The 13,619-nt window shown below is 42.6% G+C and overlaps 8 non-coding genes across 8 annotated transcripts; all 8 read left to right on the forward strand.

The window, feature by feature from the left end:
- Nucleotides 1–1,040: 1,040 nt before the first annotated feature.
- Nucleotides 1,041–1,247, forward strand: LOC126476559 (small nucleolar RNA U3). Its single transcript, XR_007587054.1, has one exon. It is a non-coding gene; the product is annotated as a small nucleolar RNA U3 (small nucleolar RNA).
- Nucleotides 1,248–2,200: 953 nt separating this feature from the next.
- On the forward strand, nt 2,201–2,319 carry LOC126476643 (U5 spliceosomal RNA). Its single transcript, XR_007587125.1, has one exon. It is a non-coding gene; the product is annotated as a U5 spliceosomal RNA (small nuclear RNA).
- A 2,408-nt stretch (nt 2,320–4,727) lies between these two features.
- Nucleotides 4,728–4,934, forward strand: LOC126476560 (small nucleolar RNA U3). The gene has a single exon (XR_007587055.1). It is a non-coding gene; the product is annotated as a small nucleolar RNA U3 (small nucleolar RNA).
- A 953-nt stretch (nt 4,935–5,887) lies between these two features.
- LOC126476644 (U5 spliceosomal RNA) lies at nt 5,888–6,006 on the forward strand. The gene has a single exon (XR_007587126.1). It is a non-coding gene; the product is annotated as a U5 spliceosomal RNA (small nuclear RNA).
- A 2,406-nt stretch (nt 6,007–8,412) lies between these two features.
- On the forward strand, nt 8,413–8,619 carry LOC126476561 (small nucleolar RNA U3). Its single transcript, XR_007587056.1, has one exon. It is a non-coding gene; the product is annotated as a small nucleolar RNA U3 (small nucleolar RNA).
- Nucleotides 8,620–9,572: 953 nt separating this feature from the next.
- On the forward strand, nt 9,573–9,691 carry LOC126476645 (U5 spliceosomal RNA). The gene has a single exon (XR_007587127.1). It is a non-coding gene; the product is annotated as a U5 spliceosomal RNA (small nuclear RNA).
- Nucleotides 9,692–12,109: 2,418 nt separating this feature from the next.
- On the forward strand, nt 12,110–12,316 carry LOC126476562 (small nucleolar RNA U3). The gene has a single exon (XR_007587057.1). It is a non-coding gene; the product is annotated as a small nucleolar RNA U3 (small nucleolar RNA).
- A 953-nt stretch (nt 12,317–13,269) lies between these two features.
- LOC126476647 (U5 spliceosomal RNA) lies at nt 13,270–13,388 on the forward strand. Its single transcript, XR_007587129.1, has one exon. It is a non-coding gene; the product is annotated as a U5 spliceosomal RNA (small nuclear RNA).
- Nucleotides 13,389–13,619: the final 231 nt, after the last annotated feature.

Here is a 13,619-nt window from a genome sequence, read left to right on the forward strand (position 1 = left end):
ACTGTGACAAGGAAGCTAGTATAAAAAGCAGTTTGTGGTTTTGCTTGCAAAGAAGTGCTCATGGGATGAAAGCACTGCTTGGGATTATTCTGAGATGATGGGGGGATTGCTAAACATGTAGCATTTTAGTAAGGAGCTTGTCGGAGTAGTTGTATAGTTGTAAAATTATTTGTTATTTTATGAGAAATTTCTGTATTCATAGCACATGGGCCATCATAGTTGAAGCATACAGATTGGCATGGTATGCGTAGGTCTGTAAAATGTCCTGACAGTGATGTTGATAGAGACTTGTTGTATACTTTGGTTCTTCATCTGTTTAACAGTAGACATAAGAAATGTATTAGTGGAGCAAGTAGCTGTGAAATTACTGGTGTATGATTGATAGTATGGACGTGGCGCTGAATGGAAGTGTTTGTTCAGCTGTGGGTGTTTTCATAATTGCCATGTGAGGAAAAGCAATACTCGTGATAGGCGAAAAGAGATACAGAGAGAAACACATTTGTTGCGAGTATTGTATATCAGCAGCTCCAAGGGCGGGTATCAAGTAAGACGCAAAGTGAAACGAAAGAGGAAGTATGCATGAAAGAGGCCAAATATCGACAAGAGTTCGCACTGTTAGAGTGAGGTGAATGAGCTAGTGCTGTGCGAAAAATTTCGAAGAGAGAGGCGGTTTTAAAGAAAGCACAAGAGTCCTATGAATGCCCTCTTGTGTGTTTCTCTTTCAGTGGCTATTTGGCATGTCTGCTTGCGCCGTAGAATGCTACTGTATGTGCCCCAGGCCGCCATCTAGCGGCCGGAGGTGCAAGCGGCGTTTACATACAGTCTCGCCTGAGGCAATGGTCTCTCATTTCGGAACGCAAGAAGCACTGGTAGCGCACAAAATAGCTGAGCGAGATCATGGCGGCCAAGTAAGAGTAGAAGTAGGTTCTTTGCAGAATGTCCGAGCTTGTAAATCGCGAAATGTGAAGAGTGTGTCGTATTCTCGTAGGGCGTGTTGACGGTCTCGTGGCATAAGTAGCGAGCGGTGATAGCTTGCAAGCAAGATCATACTTCACAGGATCATTTCTGTAGTATGTCTTCAACTCTCTCTAGTTCAAAGCTGGAGTAGACGTAACCACGATGATGAGTGGTAGCACTCTCCCTGAGCGTGAGGCTTGCGATCGAGATTCATCGCATCTTGGTTGTAATCGATGATCGTTCACCACATTCTGAGGGATGTGGGAAGGGAATAGCGCTTTCCGAGTGGTGGTTTTATTTTATAGATCAGAAGCGTAAGTCATACCTTTGGTATCGGGACCCGCGTCGTTGCAGAAATGTCGCTGCAGGTTGTGGAAGGACTTTGATTGCGACATGTCATGAAAGCCTTGTGGAAGTTTCTCGAGTGTCACGGGGACGAGCCATTTGATTTGGCCTGCTCCAAGTGCTAGGCTTGGATGACAACGACGTACTTTTGAGTTACAAGACTGAGTGAGCAACACAAGAAGAGTGCAATTGATGACCATAAAAAGCTGACACACAACACAGTGTTGATAATCACCACTAATGCATGATGTACGAAACATTTAGGAGGAGCACGTTTGGCTAGCAAACATGAATTGAGCGATTTGCAAGGCACTGTTATCTGCAAGAAGGAATGCATGAAATTGGCAAATGAATAAGACTGGTTCAAATACTATCGACAGAAATTTTATTTCTGTTGTCAACTAGTATTAATTAGATGTGTGGGAGTAGGGGGATATTTCCCTTGCACCATACATCTACATACACGTATCGTCTGATGTGGCCTAGTTTTGCGTACAAAGGACTGTCTAGTTGTCAGTTTTTTCAGTGAACGAATGTGGTAGGGAGGAGAGAGATTAGTGTTAGATGCAGAGCAGTGCGGGCAGTTGTGTGTCGGACGTTGTATGCCGGTCGGTGAGTCGCCGACAGGAATTAGGCGTGCTGCCATCTGTCGGCAGGTGAGGTAATGAAGCAGCTTGAATGGTGACAGAAATGATGAAAATAGTTAACTAAAGAGTAATAGCGACGACATTTGGCAGACACGTGTTTCAGCGTTGACAGTTAGTTTGGGGTGTGTGCTTGCATGACACTGGAAGTCTGTTGACGGTAGAGAAGTAGACAAGACGGAAAGAATTTTCCGCGTTCTCGCGGAGAAGTAATAGAGAAGCAGCCATAAGTATTGAAGTGAGGGCGTTGATCGGCACTCTGGTTTCCCTTCAAAACGAATAAATCTTTCGCCTTTTACTAAAGATTTCCGTGGAGGGGAACATTAAATGAGTCTATAAGGTATTTTTCGTAGTGCTCGGCTATTGCTGAGCCATAATCACAAGTGAAAACGTAATGTAAGTAGCAAGAGGTAGATTGTGTTGTGTGAATGAAGGGCGCGGAGTAGCGGATGACGTTGGATCAGGCAGATATTTGTTTTTTTAAAATTTGAAATTGTAATAGGCCGTGTCGTAGTATAATGAAACAAGTACATTTGCCCTGAAATGGCGTACAGTGTGTTAGACGATTGTGTAAAGACAGAGAGGGAGCTACAGGACTACCTGGAAACACTTGGTGAACCCTTTCCGTACCTCAGTTCTAGATGATTTGAGAGTGTTTACTTGCACTGCAGTTGCACAACAGCATATAAACTGATATTTTCAAGTGAATGATGAATGATAGGCTTTGTAAGAAATACTGGTATGTGATTAGTAGATTATGTTTTGAAACCCAAAATTATTTTTACCACAGAAGTTTGTGATTTGTAGGTATGATGTGAGTGAGCTTTGGGCCGAAGATGGTGGTTAGTTGGGCAGGATGAGTATTTAAATGGTTTTCAATAGAGTGGATATTAGTGACACTGGCTTGTTGCCATAATGTGTTTGTTCATAACAGTGTACTCAGTTGTGTAGAAGATTTAGGTGAGAAAGAGACAGTTGTTGAATATGACATAAATAGCTAGAAATGAAGTAAGTAGTAATTTCCTGCTAGGTGTAGTTTGGGTATGGTGTGTCTCAGTGAGAGATAAATCTTGAAATTGAAGGGTTGTTCCTAGCTACAGTCTTGGAAACTATGTATCTGCTGTTGACTCCAATGTTTTCAAGATTACTTGTGTACAAAATTGGGCAGACTTTGCAGTTTCTTCTTCAGTAAATCAGTGGAAGGTGGTGCAGATAATGGTAAAAATGTTCAGTGCCTCCTGTGAGTTGTTGATGCTGCTTGTCTTTTAAGTAAAATTGATAGGGGCTCTTGATTGACCCAGCCATACACAGAGCTGGTGCATACTTGGCTTGAGAAGACTTTGGTCAGTAAATGATGAAATACCAACACAGTGCTCACAACAAAGCTCCTTTCCCTGCATTCTAGTTTCCCTCGGGTATAGAGTGACATGATATTGGCAGAGGATGTGCAGATAATCACTTTGATCAGGCTGTTTGTTTTTTTAATGCTCTTTTACCAGAATCCATGCATAGTGATAACTGTGTTCTCTGGTGGAACACGATGAGAACATTGTGTGAAGTGCACAGAAGTAGCTATTTGAGTATGTATGAAAATGTGAGGTAACCACTGTTACTCCTAAATTTCTGTGGAATTAAGTTTTCTGTATGTGTGTGTGTGTGTGAGGTTCAAGTTGGTAGTTTATATGTTGCAAGCGAAAAAAGCTTTTTAGTAAACTGAGGCACTAGCATTAGTTTCCTGTTCACTGTGACAAGGAAGCTAGTATAAAAAGCAGTTTGTGGTTTTGCTTGCAAAGAAGTGCTCATGGGATGAAAGCACTGCTTGGGATTATTCTGAGATGATGGGGGGATTGCTAAACATGTAGCATTTTAGTAAGGAGCTTGTCGGAGTAGTTGTATAGTTGTAAAATTATTTGTTATTTTATGAGAAATTTCTGTATTCATAGCACATGGGCCATCATAGTTGAAGCATACAGATTGGCATGGTATGCGTAGGTCTGTAAAATGTCCTGACAGTGATGTTGATAGAGACTTGTTGTATACTTTGATTCTTCATCTGTTTAACAGTAGACATAAGAAATGTATTAGTGGAGCAAGTAGCTGTGAAATTACTGGTGTATGATTGATAGTATGGACGTGGCGCTGAATGGAAGTGTTTGTTCAGCTGTGGGTGTTTTCATAATTGCCATGTGAGGAAAAGCAATACTCGTGATAGGCGAAAAGAGATACAGAGAGAAACACATTTGTTGCGAGTATTGTATATCAGCAGCTCCAAGGGCGGGTATCAAGTAAGACGCAAAGTGAAACGAAAGAGGAAGTATGCATGAAAGAGGCCAAATATCGACAAGAGTTCGCACTGTTAGAGTGAGGTGAATGAGCTAGTGCTGTGCGAAAAATTTCGAAGAGAGAGGCGGTTTTAAAGAAAGCACAAGAGTCCTATGAATGCCCTCTTGTGTGTTTCTCTTTCAGTGGCTATTTGGCATGTCTGCTTGCGCCGTAGAATGCTACTGTATGTGCCCCAGGCCGCCATCTAGCGGCCGGAGGTGCAAGCGGTGTTTACATACAGTCTCGCCTGAGGCAATGGTCTCTCATTTCGGAACGCAAGAAGCACTGGTAGCGCACAAAATAGCTGAGCGAGATCATGGCGGCCAAGTAAGAGTAGAAGTAGGTTCTTTGCAGAATGTCCGAGCTTGTAAATCGCGAAATGTGAAGAGTGTGTCGTATTCTCGTAGGGCGTGTTGACGGTCTCGTGGCATAAGTAGCGAGCGGTGATAGCTTGCAAGCAAGATCATACTTCACAGGATCATTTCTGTAGTATGTCTTCAACTCTCTCTAGTTCAAAGCTGGAGTAGACGTAACCACGATGATGAGTGGTAGCACTCTCCCTGAGCGTGAGGCTTGCGATCGAGATTCATCGCATCTTGGTTGTAATCGATGATCGTTCACCACATTCTGAGGGATGTGGGAAGGGAATAGCGCTTTCCGAGTGGTGGTTTTATTTTATAGATCAGAAGCGTAAGTCATACCTTTGGTATCGGGACCCGCGTCGTTGCAGAAATGTCGCTGCAGGTTGTGGAAGGACTTTGATTGCGACATGTCATGAAAGCCCTGTGGAAGTTTCTCGAGTGTCACGGGGACGAGCCATTTGATTTGGCCTGCTCCAAGTGCTAGGCTTGGATGACAACGACGTACTTTTGAGTTACAAGACTGAGTGAGCAACACAAGAAGAGTGCAATTGATGACCATAAAAAGCTGACACACAACACAGTGTTGATAATCACCACTAATGCATGATGTACGAAACATTTAGGAGGAGCACGTTTGGCTAGCAAACATGAATTGAGCGATTTGCAAGGCACTGTTATCTGCAAGAAGGAATGCATGAAATTGGCAAATGAATAAGACTGGTTCAAATACTATCGACAGAAATTTTATTTCTGTTGTCAACTAGTATTAATTAGATGTGTGGGAGTAGGGGGATATTTCCCTTGCACCATACATCTACATACACGTATCGTCTGATGTGGCCTAGTTTTGCGTACAAAGAACTGTCTAGTTGTCAGTTTTTTCAGTGAACGAATGTGGTAGGGAGGAGAGAGATTAGTGTTAGATGCAGAGCAGTGCGGGCAGTTGTGTGTCGGACGTTGTATGCCGGACGGTGAGTCGCCGACAGGAATTAGGCGTGCTGCCATCTGTCGGCAGGTGAGGTAATGAAGCAGCTTGAATGGTGACAGAAATGATGAAAATAGTTAACTAAAGAGTAATAGCGACGACATTTGGCCGACACGTGTTTCAGCGTTGACAGTTAGTTTGGGGTGTGTGCTTGCATGACACTGGAAGTCTGTTGACGGTAGAGAAGTAGACAAGACGGAAAGAATTTTCCGCGTTCTCGCGGAGAAGTAATAGAGAAGCAGCCATAAGTATTGAAGTGAGGGCGTTGATCGGCACTCTGGTTTCCCTTCAAAACGAATAAATCTTTCGCCTTTTACTAAAGATTTCCGTGGAGGGGAACATTAAATGAGTCTATAAGGTATTTTTCGTAGTGCTCGGCTATTGCTGAGCCATAATCACAAGTGAAAACGTAATGTAAGTAGCAAGAGGTAGATTGTGTTGTGTGAATGAAGGGCGCGGAGTAGCGGATGACGTTGGATCAGGCAGATATTTGTTTTTTTAAAATTTGAAATTGTAATAGGCCGTGTCGTAGTATAATGAAACAAGTACATTTGCCCTGAAATGGCGTACAGTGTGTTAGACGATTGTGTAAAGACAGAGAGGGAGCTACAGGACTACCTGGAAACACTTGGTGAACCCTTTCCGTACCTCAGTTCTAGATGATTTGAGAGTGTTTACTTGCACTGCAGTTGCACAACAGCATATAAACTGATATTTTCAAGTGAATGATGAATGATAGGCTTTGTAAGAAATACTGGTATGTGATTAGTAGATTATGTTTTGAAACCCAAAATTATTTTTACCACAGAAGTTTGTGATTTGTAGGTATGATGTGAGTGAGCTTTGGGCCGAAGATGGTGGTTAGTTGGGCAGGATGAGTATTTAAATGGTTTTCAATAGAGTGGATATTAGTGACACTGGCTTGTTGCCATAATGTGTTTGTTCATAACAGTGTACTCAGTTGTGTAGAAGATTTAGGTGAGAAAGAGACAGTTGTTGAATATGACATAAATAGCTAGAAATGAAGTAAGTAGTAATTTCCTGCTAGGTGTAGTTTGGGTATGGTGTGTCTCAGTGAGAGATAAATCTTGAAATTGAAGGGTTGTTCCTAGCTACAGTCTTGGAAACTATGTATCTGCTGTTGACTCCAATGTTTTCAAGATTACTTGTGTACAAAATTGGGCAGACTTTGCAGTTTCTTCTTCAGTAAATCAGTGGAAGGTGGTGCAGATAATGGTAAAAATGTTCAGTGCCTCCTGTGAGTTGTTGATGCTGCTTGTCTTTTAAGTAAAATTGATAGGGGCTCTTGATTGACCCAGCCATACACAGAGCTGGTGCATACTTGGCTTGAGAAGACTTTGGTCAGTAAATGATGAAATACCAACACAGTGCTCACAACAAAGCTCCTTTCCCTGCATTCTAGTTTCCCTCGGGTATAGAGTGACATGATATTGGCAGAGGATGTGCAGATAATCACTTTGATCAGGCTGTTTGTTTTTTTAATGCTCTTTTACCAGAATCCATGCATAGTGATAACTGTGTTCTCTGGTGGAACACGATGAGAACATTGTGTGAAGTGCACAGAAGTAGCTATTTGAGTATGTATGAAAATGTGAGGTAACCACTGTTACTCCTAAATTTCTGTGGAATTAAGTTTTCTGTATGTGTGTGTGTGTGAGGTTCAAGTTGGTAGTTTATATGTTGCAAGCGAAAAAAGCTTTTTAGTAAACTGAGGCACTAGCATTAGTTTCCTGTTCACTGTGACAAGGAAGCTAGTATAAAAAGCAGTTTGTGGTTTTGCTTGCAAAGAAGTGCTCATGGGATGAAAGCACTGCTTGGGATTATTCTGAGATGATGGGGGGATTGCTAAACATGTAGCATTTTAGTAAGGAGCTTGTCGGAGTAGTTGTATAGTTGTAAAATTATTTGTTATTTTATGAGAAATTTCTGTATTCATAGCACATGGGCCATCATAGTTGAAGCATACAGATTGGCATGGTATGCGTAGGTCTGTAAAATGTCCTGACAGTGATGTTGATAGAGACTTGTTGTATACTTTGATTCTTCATCTGTTTAACAGTAGACATAAGAAATGTATTAGTGGAGCAAGTAGCTGTGAAATTACTGGTGTATGATTGATAGTATGGACGTGGCGCTGAATGGAAGTGTTTGTTCAGCTGTGGGTGTTTTCATAATTGCCATGTGAGGAAAAGCAATACTCGTGATAGGCGAAAAGAGATACAGAGAGAAACACATTTGTTGCGAGTATTGTATATCAGCAGCTCCAAGGGCGGGTATCAAGTAAGACGCAAAGTGAAACGAAAGAGGAAGTATGCATGAAAGAGGCCAAATATCGACAAGAGTTCGCACTGTTAGAGTGAGGTGAATGAGCTAGTGCTGTGCGAAAAATTTCGAAGAGAGAGGCGGTTTTAAAGAAAGCACAAGAGTCCTATGAATGCCCTCTTGTGTGTTTCTCTTTCAGTGGCTATTTGGCATGTCTGCTTGCGCCGTAGAATGCTACTGTATGTGCCCCAGGCCGCCATCTAGCGGCCGGAGGTGCAAGCGGTGTTTACATACAGTCTCGCCTGAGGCAATGGTCTCTCATTTCGGAACGCAAGAAGCACTGGTAGCGCACAAAATAGCTGAGCGAGATCATGGCGGCCAAGTAAGAGTAGAAGTAGGTTCTTTGCAGAATGTCCGAGCTTGTAAATCGCGAAATGTGAAGAGTGTGTCGTATTCTCGTAGGGCGTGTTGACGGTCTCGTGGCATAAGTAGCGAGCGGTGATAGCTTGCAAGCAAGATCATACTTCACAGGATCATTTCTGTAGTATGTCTTCAACTCTCTCTAGTTCAAAGCTGGAGTAGACGTAACCACGATGATGAGTGGTAGCACTCTCCCTGAGCGTGAGGCTTGCGATCGAGATTCATCGCATCTTGGTTGTAATCGATGATCGTTCACCACATTCTGAGGGATGTGGGAAGGGAATAGCGCTTTCCGAGTGGTGGTTTTATTTTATAGATCAGAAGCGTAAGTCATACCTTTGGTATCGGGACCCGCGTCGTTGCAGAAATGTCGCTGCAGGTTGTGGAAGGACTTTGATTGCGACATGTCATGAAAGCCCTGTGGAAGTTTCTCGAGTGTCACGGGGACGAGCCATTTGATTTGGCCTGCTCCAAGTGCTAGGCTTGGATGACAACGACGTACTTTTGAGTTACAAGACTGAGTGAGCAACACAAGAAGAGTGCAATTGATGACCATAAAAAGCTGACACACAACACAGTGTTGATAATCACCACTAATGCATGATGTACGAAACATTTAGGAGGAGCACGTTTGGCTAGCAAACATGAATTGAGCGATTTGCAAGGCACTGTTATCTGCAAGAAGGAATGCATGAAATTGGCAAATGAATAAGACTGGTTCAAATACTATCGACAGAAATTTTATTTCTGTTGTCAACTAGTATTAATTAGATGTGTGGGAGTAGGGGGATATTTCCCTTGCACCATACATCTACATACACGTTGCGTCTGATGTGGCCTAGTTTTGCGTACAAAGAACTGTCTAGTTGTCAGTTTTTTCAGTGAACGAATGTGGTAGGGAGGAGAGAGATTAGTGTTAGATGCAGAGCAGTGCGGGCAGTTGTGTGTCGGACGTTGTATGTCGGACGGTGAGTCGCCGACAGGAATTAGGCGTGCTGCCATCTGTCGGCAGGTGAGGTAATGAAGCAGCTTGAATGGTGACAGAAATGATGAAAATAGTTAACTAAAGAGTAATAGCGACGACATTTGGCCGACACGTGTTTCAGCGTTGACAGTTAGTTTGGGGTGTGTGCTTGCATGACACTGGAAGTCTGTTGACGGTAGAGAAGTAGACAAGACGGAAAGAATTTTCCGCGTTCTCGCGGAGAAGTAATAGAGAAGCAGCCATAAGTATTGAAGTGAGGGCGTTGATCGGCACTCTGGTTTCCCTTCAAAACGAATAAATCTTTCGCCTTTTACTAAAGATTTCCGTGGAGGGGAACATTAAATGAGTCTATAAGGTATTTTTCGTAGTGCTCGGCTATTGCTGAGCCATAATCACAAGTGAAAACGTAATGTAAGTAGCAAGAGGTAGATTGTGTTGTGTGAATGAAGGGCGCGGAGTAGCGGATGACGTTGGATCAGGCAGATATTTGTTTTTTTAAAATTTGAAATTGTAATAGGCCGTGTCGTAGTATAATGAAACAAGTACATTTGCCCTGAAATGGCGTACAGTGTGTTAGACGATTGTGTAAAGACAGAGAGGGAGCTACAGGACTACCTGGAAACACTTGGTGAACCCTTTCCGTACCTCAGTTCTAGATGATTTGAGAGTGTTTACTTGCACTGCGGTTGCACAACAGCATATAAACTGATATTTTCAAGTGAATGATGAATGATAGGCTTTGTAAGAAATACTGGTATGTGATTAGTAGATTATGTTTTGAAACCCAAAATTATTTTTACCACAGAAGTTTGTGATTTGTAGGTATGATGTGAGTGAGCTTTGGGCCGAAGATGGTGGTTAGTTGGGCAGGATGAGTATTTAAATGGTTTTCAATAGAGTGGATATTAGTGACACTGGCTTGTTGCCATAATGTGTTTGTTCATAACAGTGTACTCAGTTGTGTAGAAGATTTAGGTGAGAAAGAGACAGTTGTTGAATATGACATAAATAGCTAGAAATGAAGTAAGTAGTAATTTCCTGCTAGGTGTAGTTTGGGTATGGTGTGTCTCAGTGAGAGATAAATCTTGAAATTGAAGGGTTGTTCCTAGCTACAGTCTTGGAAACTATGTATCTGCTGTTGACTCCAATGTTTTCAAGATTACTTGTGTACAAAATTGGGCAGACTTTGCAGTTTCTTCTTCAGTAAATCAGTGGAAGGTGGTGCAGATAATGGTAAAAATGTTCAGTGCCTCCTGTGAGTTGTTGATGCTGCTTGTCTTTTAAGTAAAATTGATAGGGGCTCTTGATTGACCCAGCCATACACAGAGCTGGTGCATACTTGGCTTGAGAAGACTTTGGTCAGTAAATGATGAAATACCAACACAGTGCTCACAACAAAGCTCCTTTCCCTGCATTCTAGTTTCCCTCGGGTGTAGAGTGACATGATATTGGCAGAGGATGTGCAGATAATCACTTTGATCAGGCTGTTTGTTTTTTTAATGCTCTTTTACCAGAATCCATGCATAGTGATAACTGTGTTCTCTGGTGGAACACGATGAGAACATTGTGTGAAGTGCACAGAAGTAGCTATTTGAGTATGTATGAAAATGTGAGGTAACCACTGTTACTCCTAAATTTCTGTGGAATTAAGTTTTCTGTATGTGTGTGTGTGTGTGTGTGTGTGTGAGGTTCAAGTTGGTAGTTTATATGTTGCAAGCGAAAAAAGCTTTTTAGTAAACTGAGGCACTAGCATTAGTTTCCTGTTCACTGTGACAAGGAAGCTAGTATAAAAAGCAGTTTGTGGTTTTGCTTGCAAAGAAGTGCTCATGGGATGAAAGCACTGCTTGGGATTATTCTGAGATGATGGGGGGATTGCTAAACATGTAGCATTTTAGTAAGGAGCTTGTCGGAGTAGTTGTATAGTTGTAAAATTATTTGTTATTTTATGAGAAATTTCTGTATTCATAGCACATGGGCCATCATAGTTGAAGCATACAGATTGGCATGGTATGCGTAGGTCTGTAAAATGTCCTGACAGTGATGTTGATAGAGACTTGTTGTATACTTTGGTTCTTCATCTGTTTAACAGTAGACATAAGAAATGTATTAGTGGAGCAAGTAGCTGTGAAATTACTGGTGTATGATTGATAGTATGGACGTGGCGCTGAATGGAAGTGTTTGTTCAGCTGTGGGTGTTTTCATAATTGCCATGTGAGGAAAAGCAATACTCGTGATAGGCGAAAAGAGATACAGAGAGAAACACATTTGTTGCGAGTATTGTATATCAGCAGCTCCAAGGGCGGGTATCAAGTAAGACGCAAAGTGAAACGAAAGAGGAAGTATGCATGAAAGAGGCCAAATATCGACAAGAGTTCGCACTGTTAGAGTGAGGTGAATGAGCTAGTGCTGTGCGAAAAATTTCGAAGAGAGAGGCGGTTTTAAAGAAAGCACAAGAGTCCTATGAATGCCCTCTTGTGTGTTTCTCTTTCAGTGGCTATTTGGCATGTCTGCTTGCGCCGTAGAATGCTACTGTATGTGCCCCAGGCCGCCATCTAGCGGCCGGAGGTGCAAGCGGTGTTTACATACAGTCTCGCCTGAGGCAATGGTCTCTCATTTCGGAACGCAAGAAGCACTGGTAGCGCACAAAATAGCTGAGCGAGATCATGGCGGCCAAGTAAGAGTAGAAGTAGGTTCTTTGCAGAATGTCCGAGCTTGTAAATCGCGAAATGTGAAGAGTGTGTCGTATTCTCGTAGGGCGTGTTGACGGTCTCGTGGCATAAGTAGCGAGCGGTGATAGCTTGCAAGCAAGATCATACTTCACAGGATCATTTCTGTAGTATGTCTTCAACTCTCTCTAGTTCAAAGCTGGAGTAGACGTAACCACGATGATGAGTGGTAGCACTCTCCCTGAGCGTGAGGCTTGCGATCGAGATTCATCGCATCTTGGTTGTAATCGATGATCGTTCACCACATTCTGAGGGATGTGGGAAGGGAATAGCGCTTTCCGAGTGGTGGTTTTATTTTATAGATCAGAAGCGTAAGTCATACCTTTGGTATCGGGACCCGCGTCGTTGCAGAAATGTCGCTGCAGGTTGTGGAAGGACTTTGATTGCGACATGTCATGAAAGCCTTGTGGAAGTTTCTCGAGTGTCACGGGGACGAGCCATTTGATTTGGCCTGCTCCAATTGCTAGGCTTGGATGACAACGACGTACTTTTGAGTTACAAGACTGAGTGAGCAACACAAGAAGAGTGCAATTGATGACCATAAAAAGCTGACACACAACACAGTGTTGATAATCACCACTAATGCATGATGTACGAAACATTTAGGAGGAGCACGTTTGGCTAGCAAACATGAATTGAGCGATTTGCAAGGCACTGTTATCTGCAAGAAGGAATGCATGAAATTGGCAAATGAATAAGACTGGTTCAAATACTATCGACAGAAATTTTATTTCTGTTGTCAACTAGTATTAATTAGATGTGTGGGAGTAGGGGGATATTTCCCTTGCACCATACATCTACATACACGTATCGTCTGATGTGGCCTAGTTTTGCGTACAAAGAACTGTCTAGTTGTCAGTTTTTTCAGTGAACGAATGTGGTAGGGAGGAGAGAGATTAGTGTTAGATGCAGAGCAGTGCGGGCAGTTGTGTGTCGGACGTTGTATGTCGGACGGTGAGTCGCCGACAGGAATTAGGCGTGCTGCCATCTGTCAGCAGGTGAGGTAATGAAGCAGCTTGAATGGTGACAGAAATGATGAAAATAGTTAACTAAAGAGTAATAGCGACGACATTTGGCAGACACGTGTTTCAGCGTTGACAGTTAGTATGGGGTGTGTGCTTGCATGACACTGGAAGTCTGTTGACGGTAGAGAAGTAGACAAGACGGAAAGAATTTTCCGCGTTCTCGCGGAGAAGTAATAGAGAAGCAGCCATAAGTATTGAAGTGAGGGCGTTGATCGGCACTCTGGTTTCCCTTCAAAACGAATAAATCTTTCGCCTTTTACTAAAGATTTCCGTGGAGGGGAACATTAAATGAGTCTATAAGGTATTTTTCGTAGTGCTCGGCTATTGCTGAGCCATAATCACAAGTGAAAACGTAATGTAAGTAGCAAGAGGTAGATTGTGTTGTGTGAATGAAGGGCGCGGAGTAGCGGATGACGTTGGATCAGGCAGATATTTGTTTTTTTAAAATTTGAAATTGTAATAGGCCGTGTCGTAGTATAATGAAACAAGTACATTTGCCCTGAAATGGCGTACAGTGTGTTAGACGATTGTGTAAAGACAGAGAGGGAGCTACAGGACTACCTGG

This window comes from Schistocerca serialis, chromosome 4 (genome assembly GCF_023864345.2).
Source record: "Schistocerca serialis cubense isolate TAMUIC-IGC-003099 chromosome 4, iqSchSeri2.2, whole genome shotgun sequence".
NCBI lineage: Eukaryota > Metazoa > Arthropoda > Insecta > Orthoptera > Acrididae > Schistocerca > Schistocerca serialis.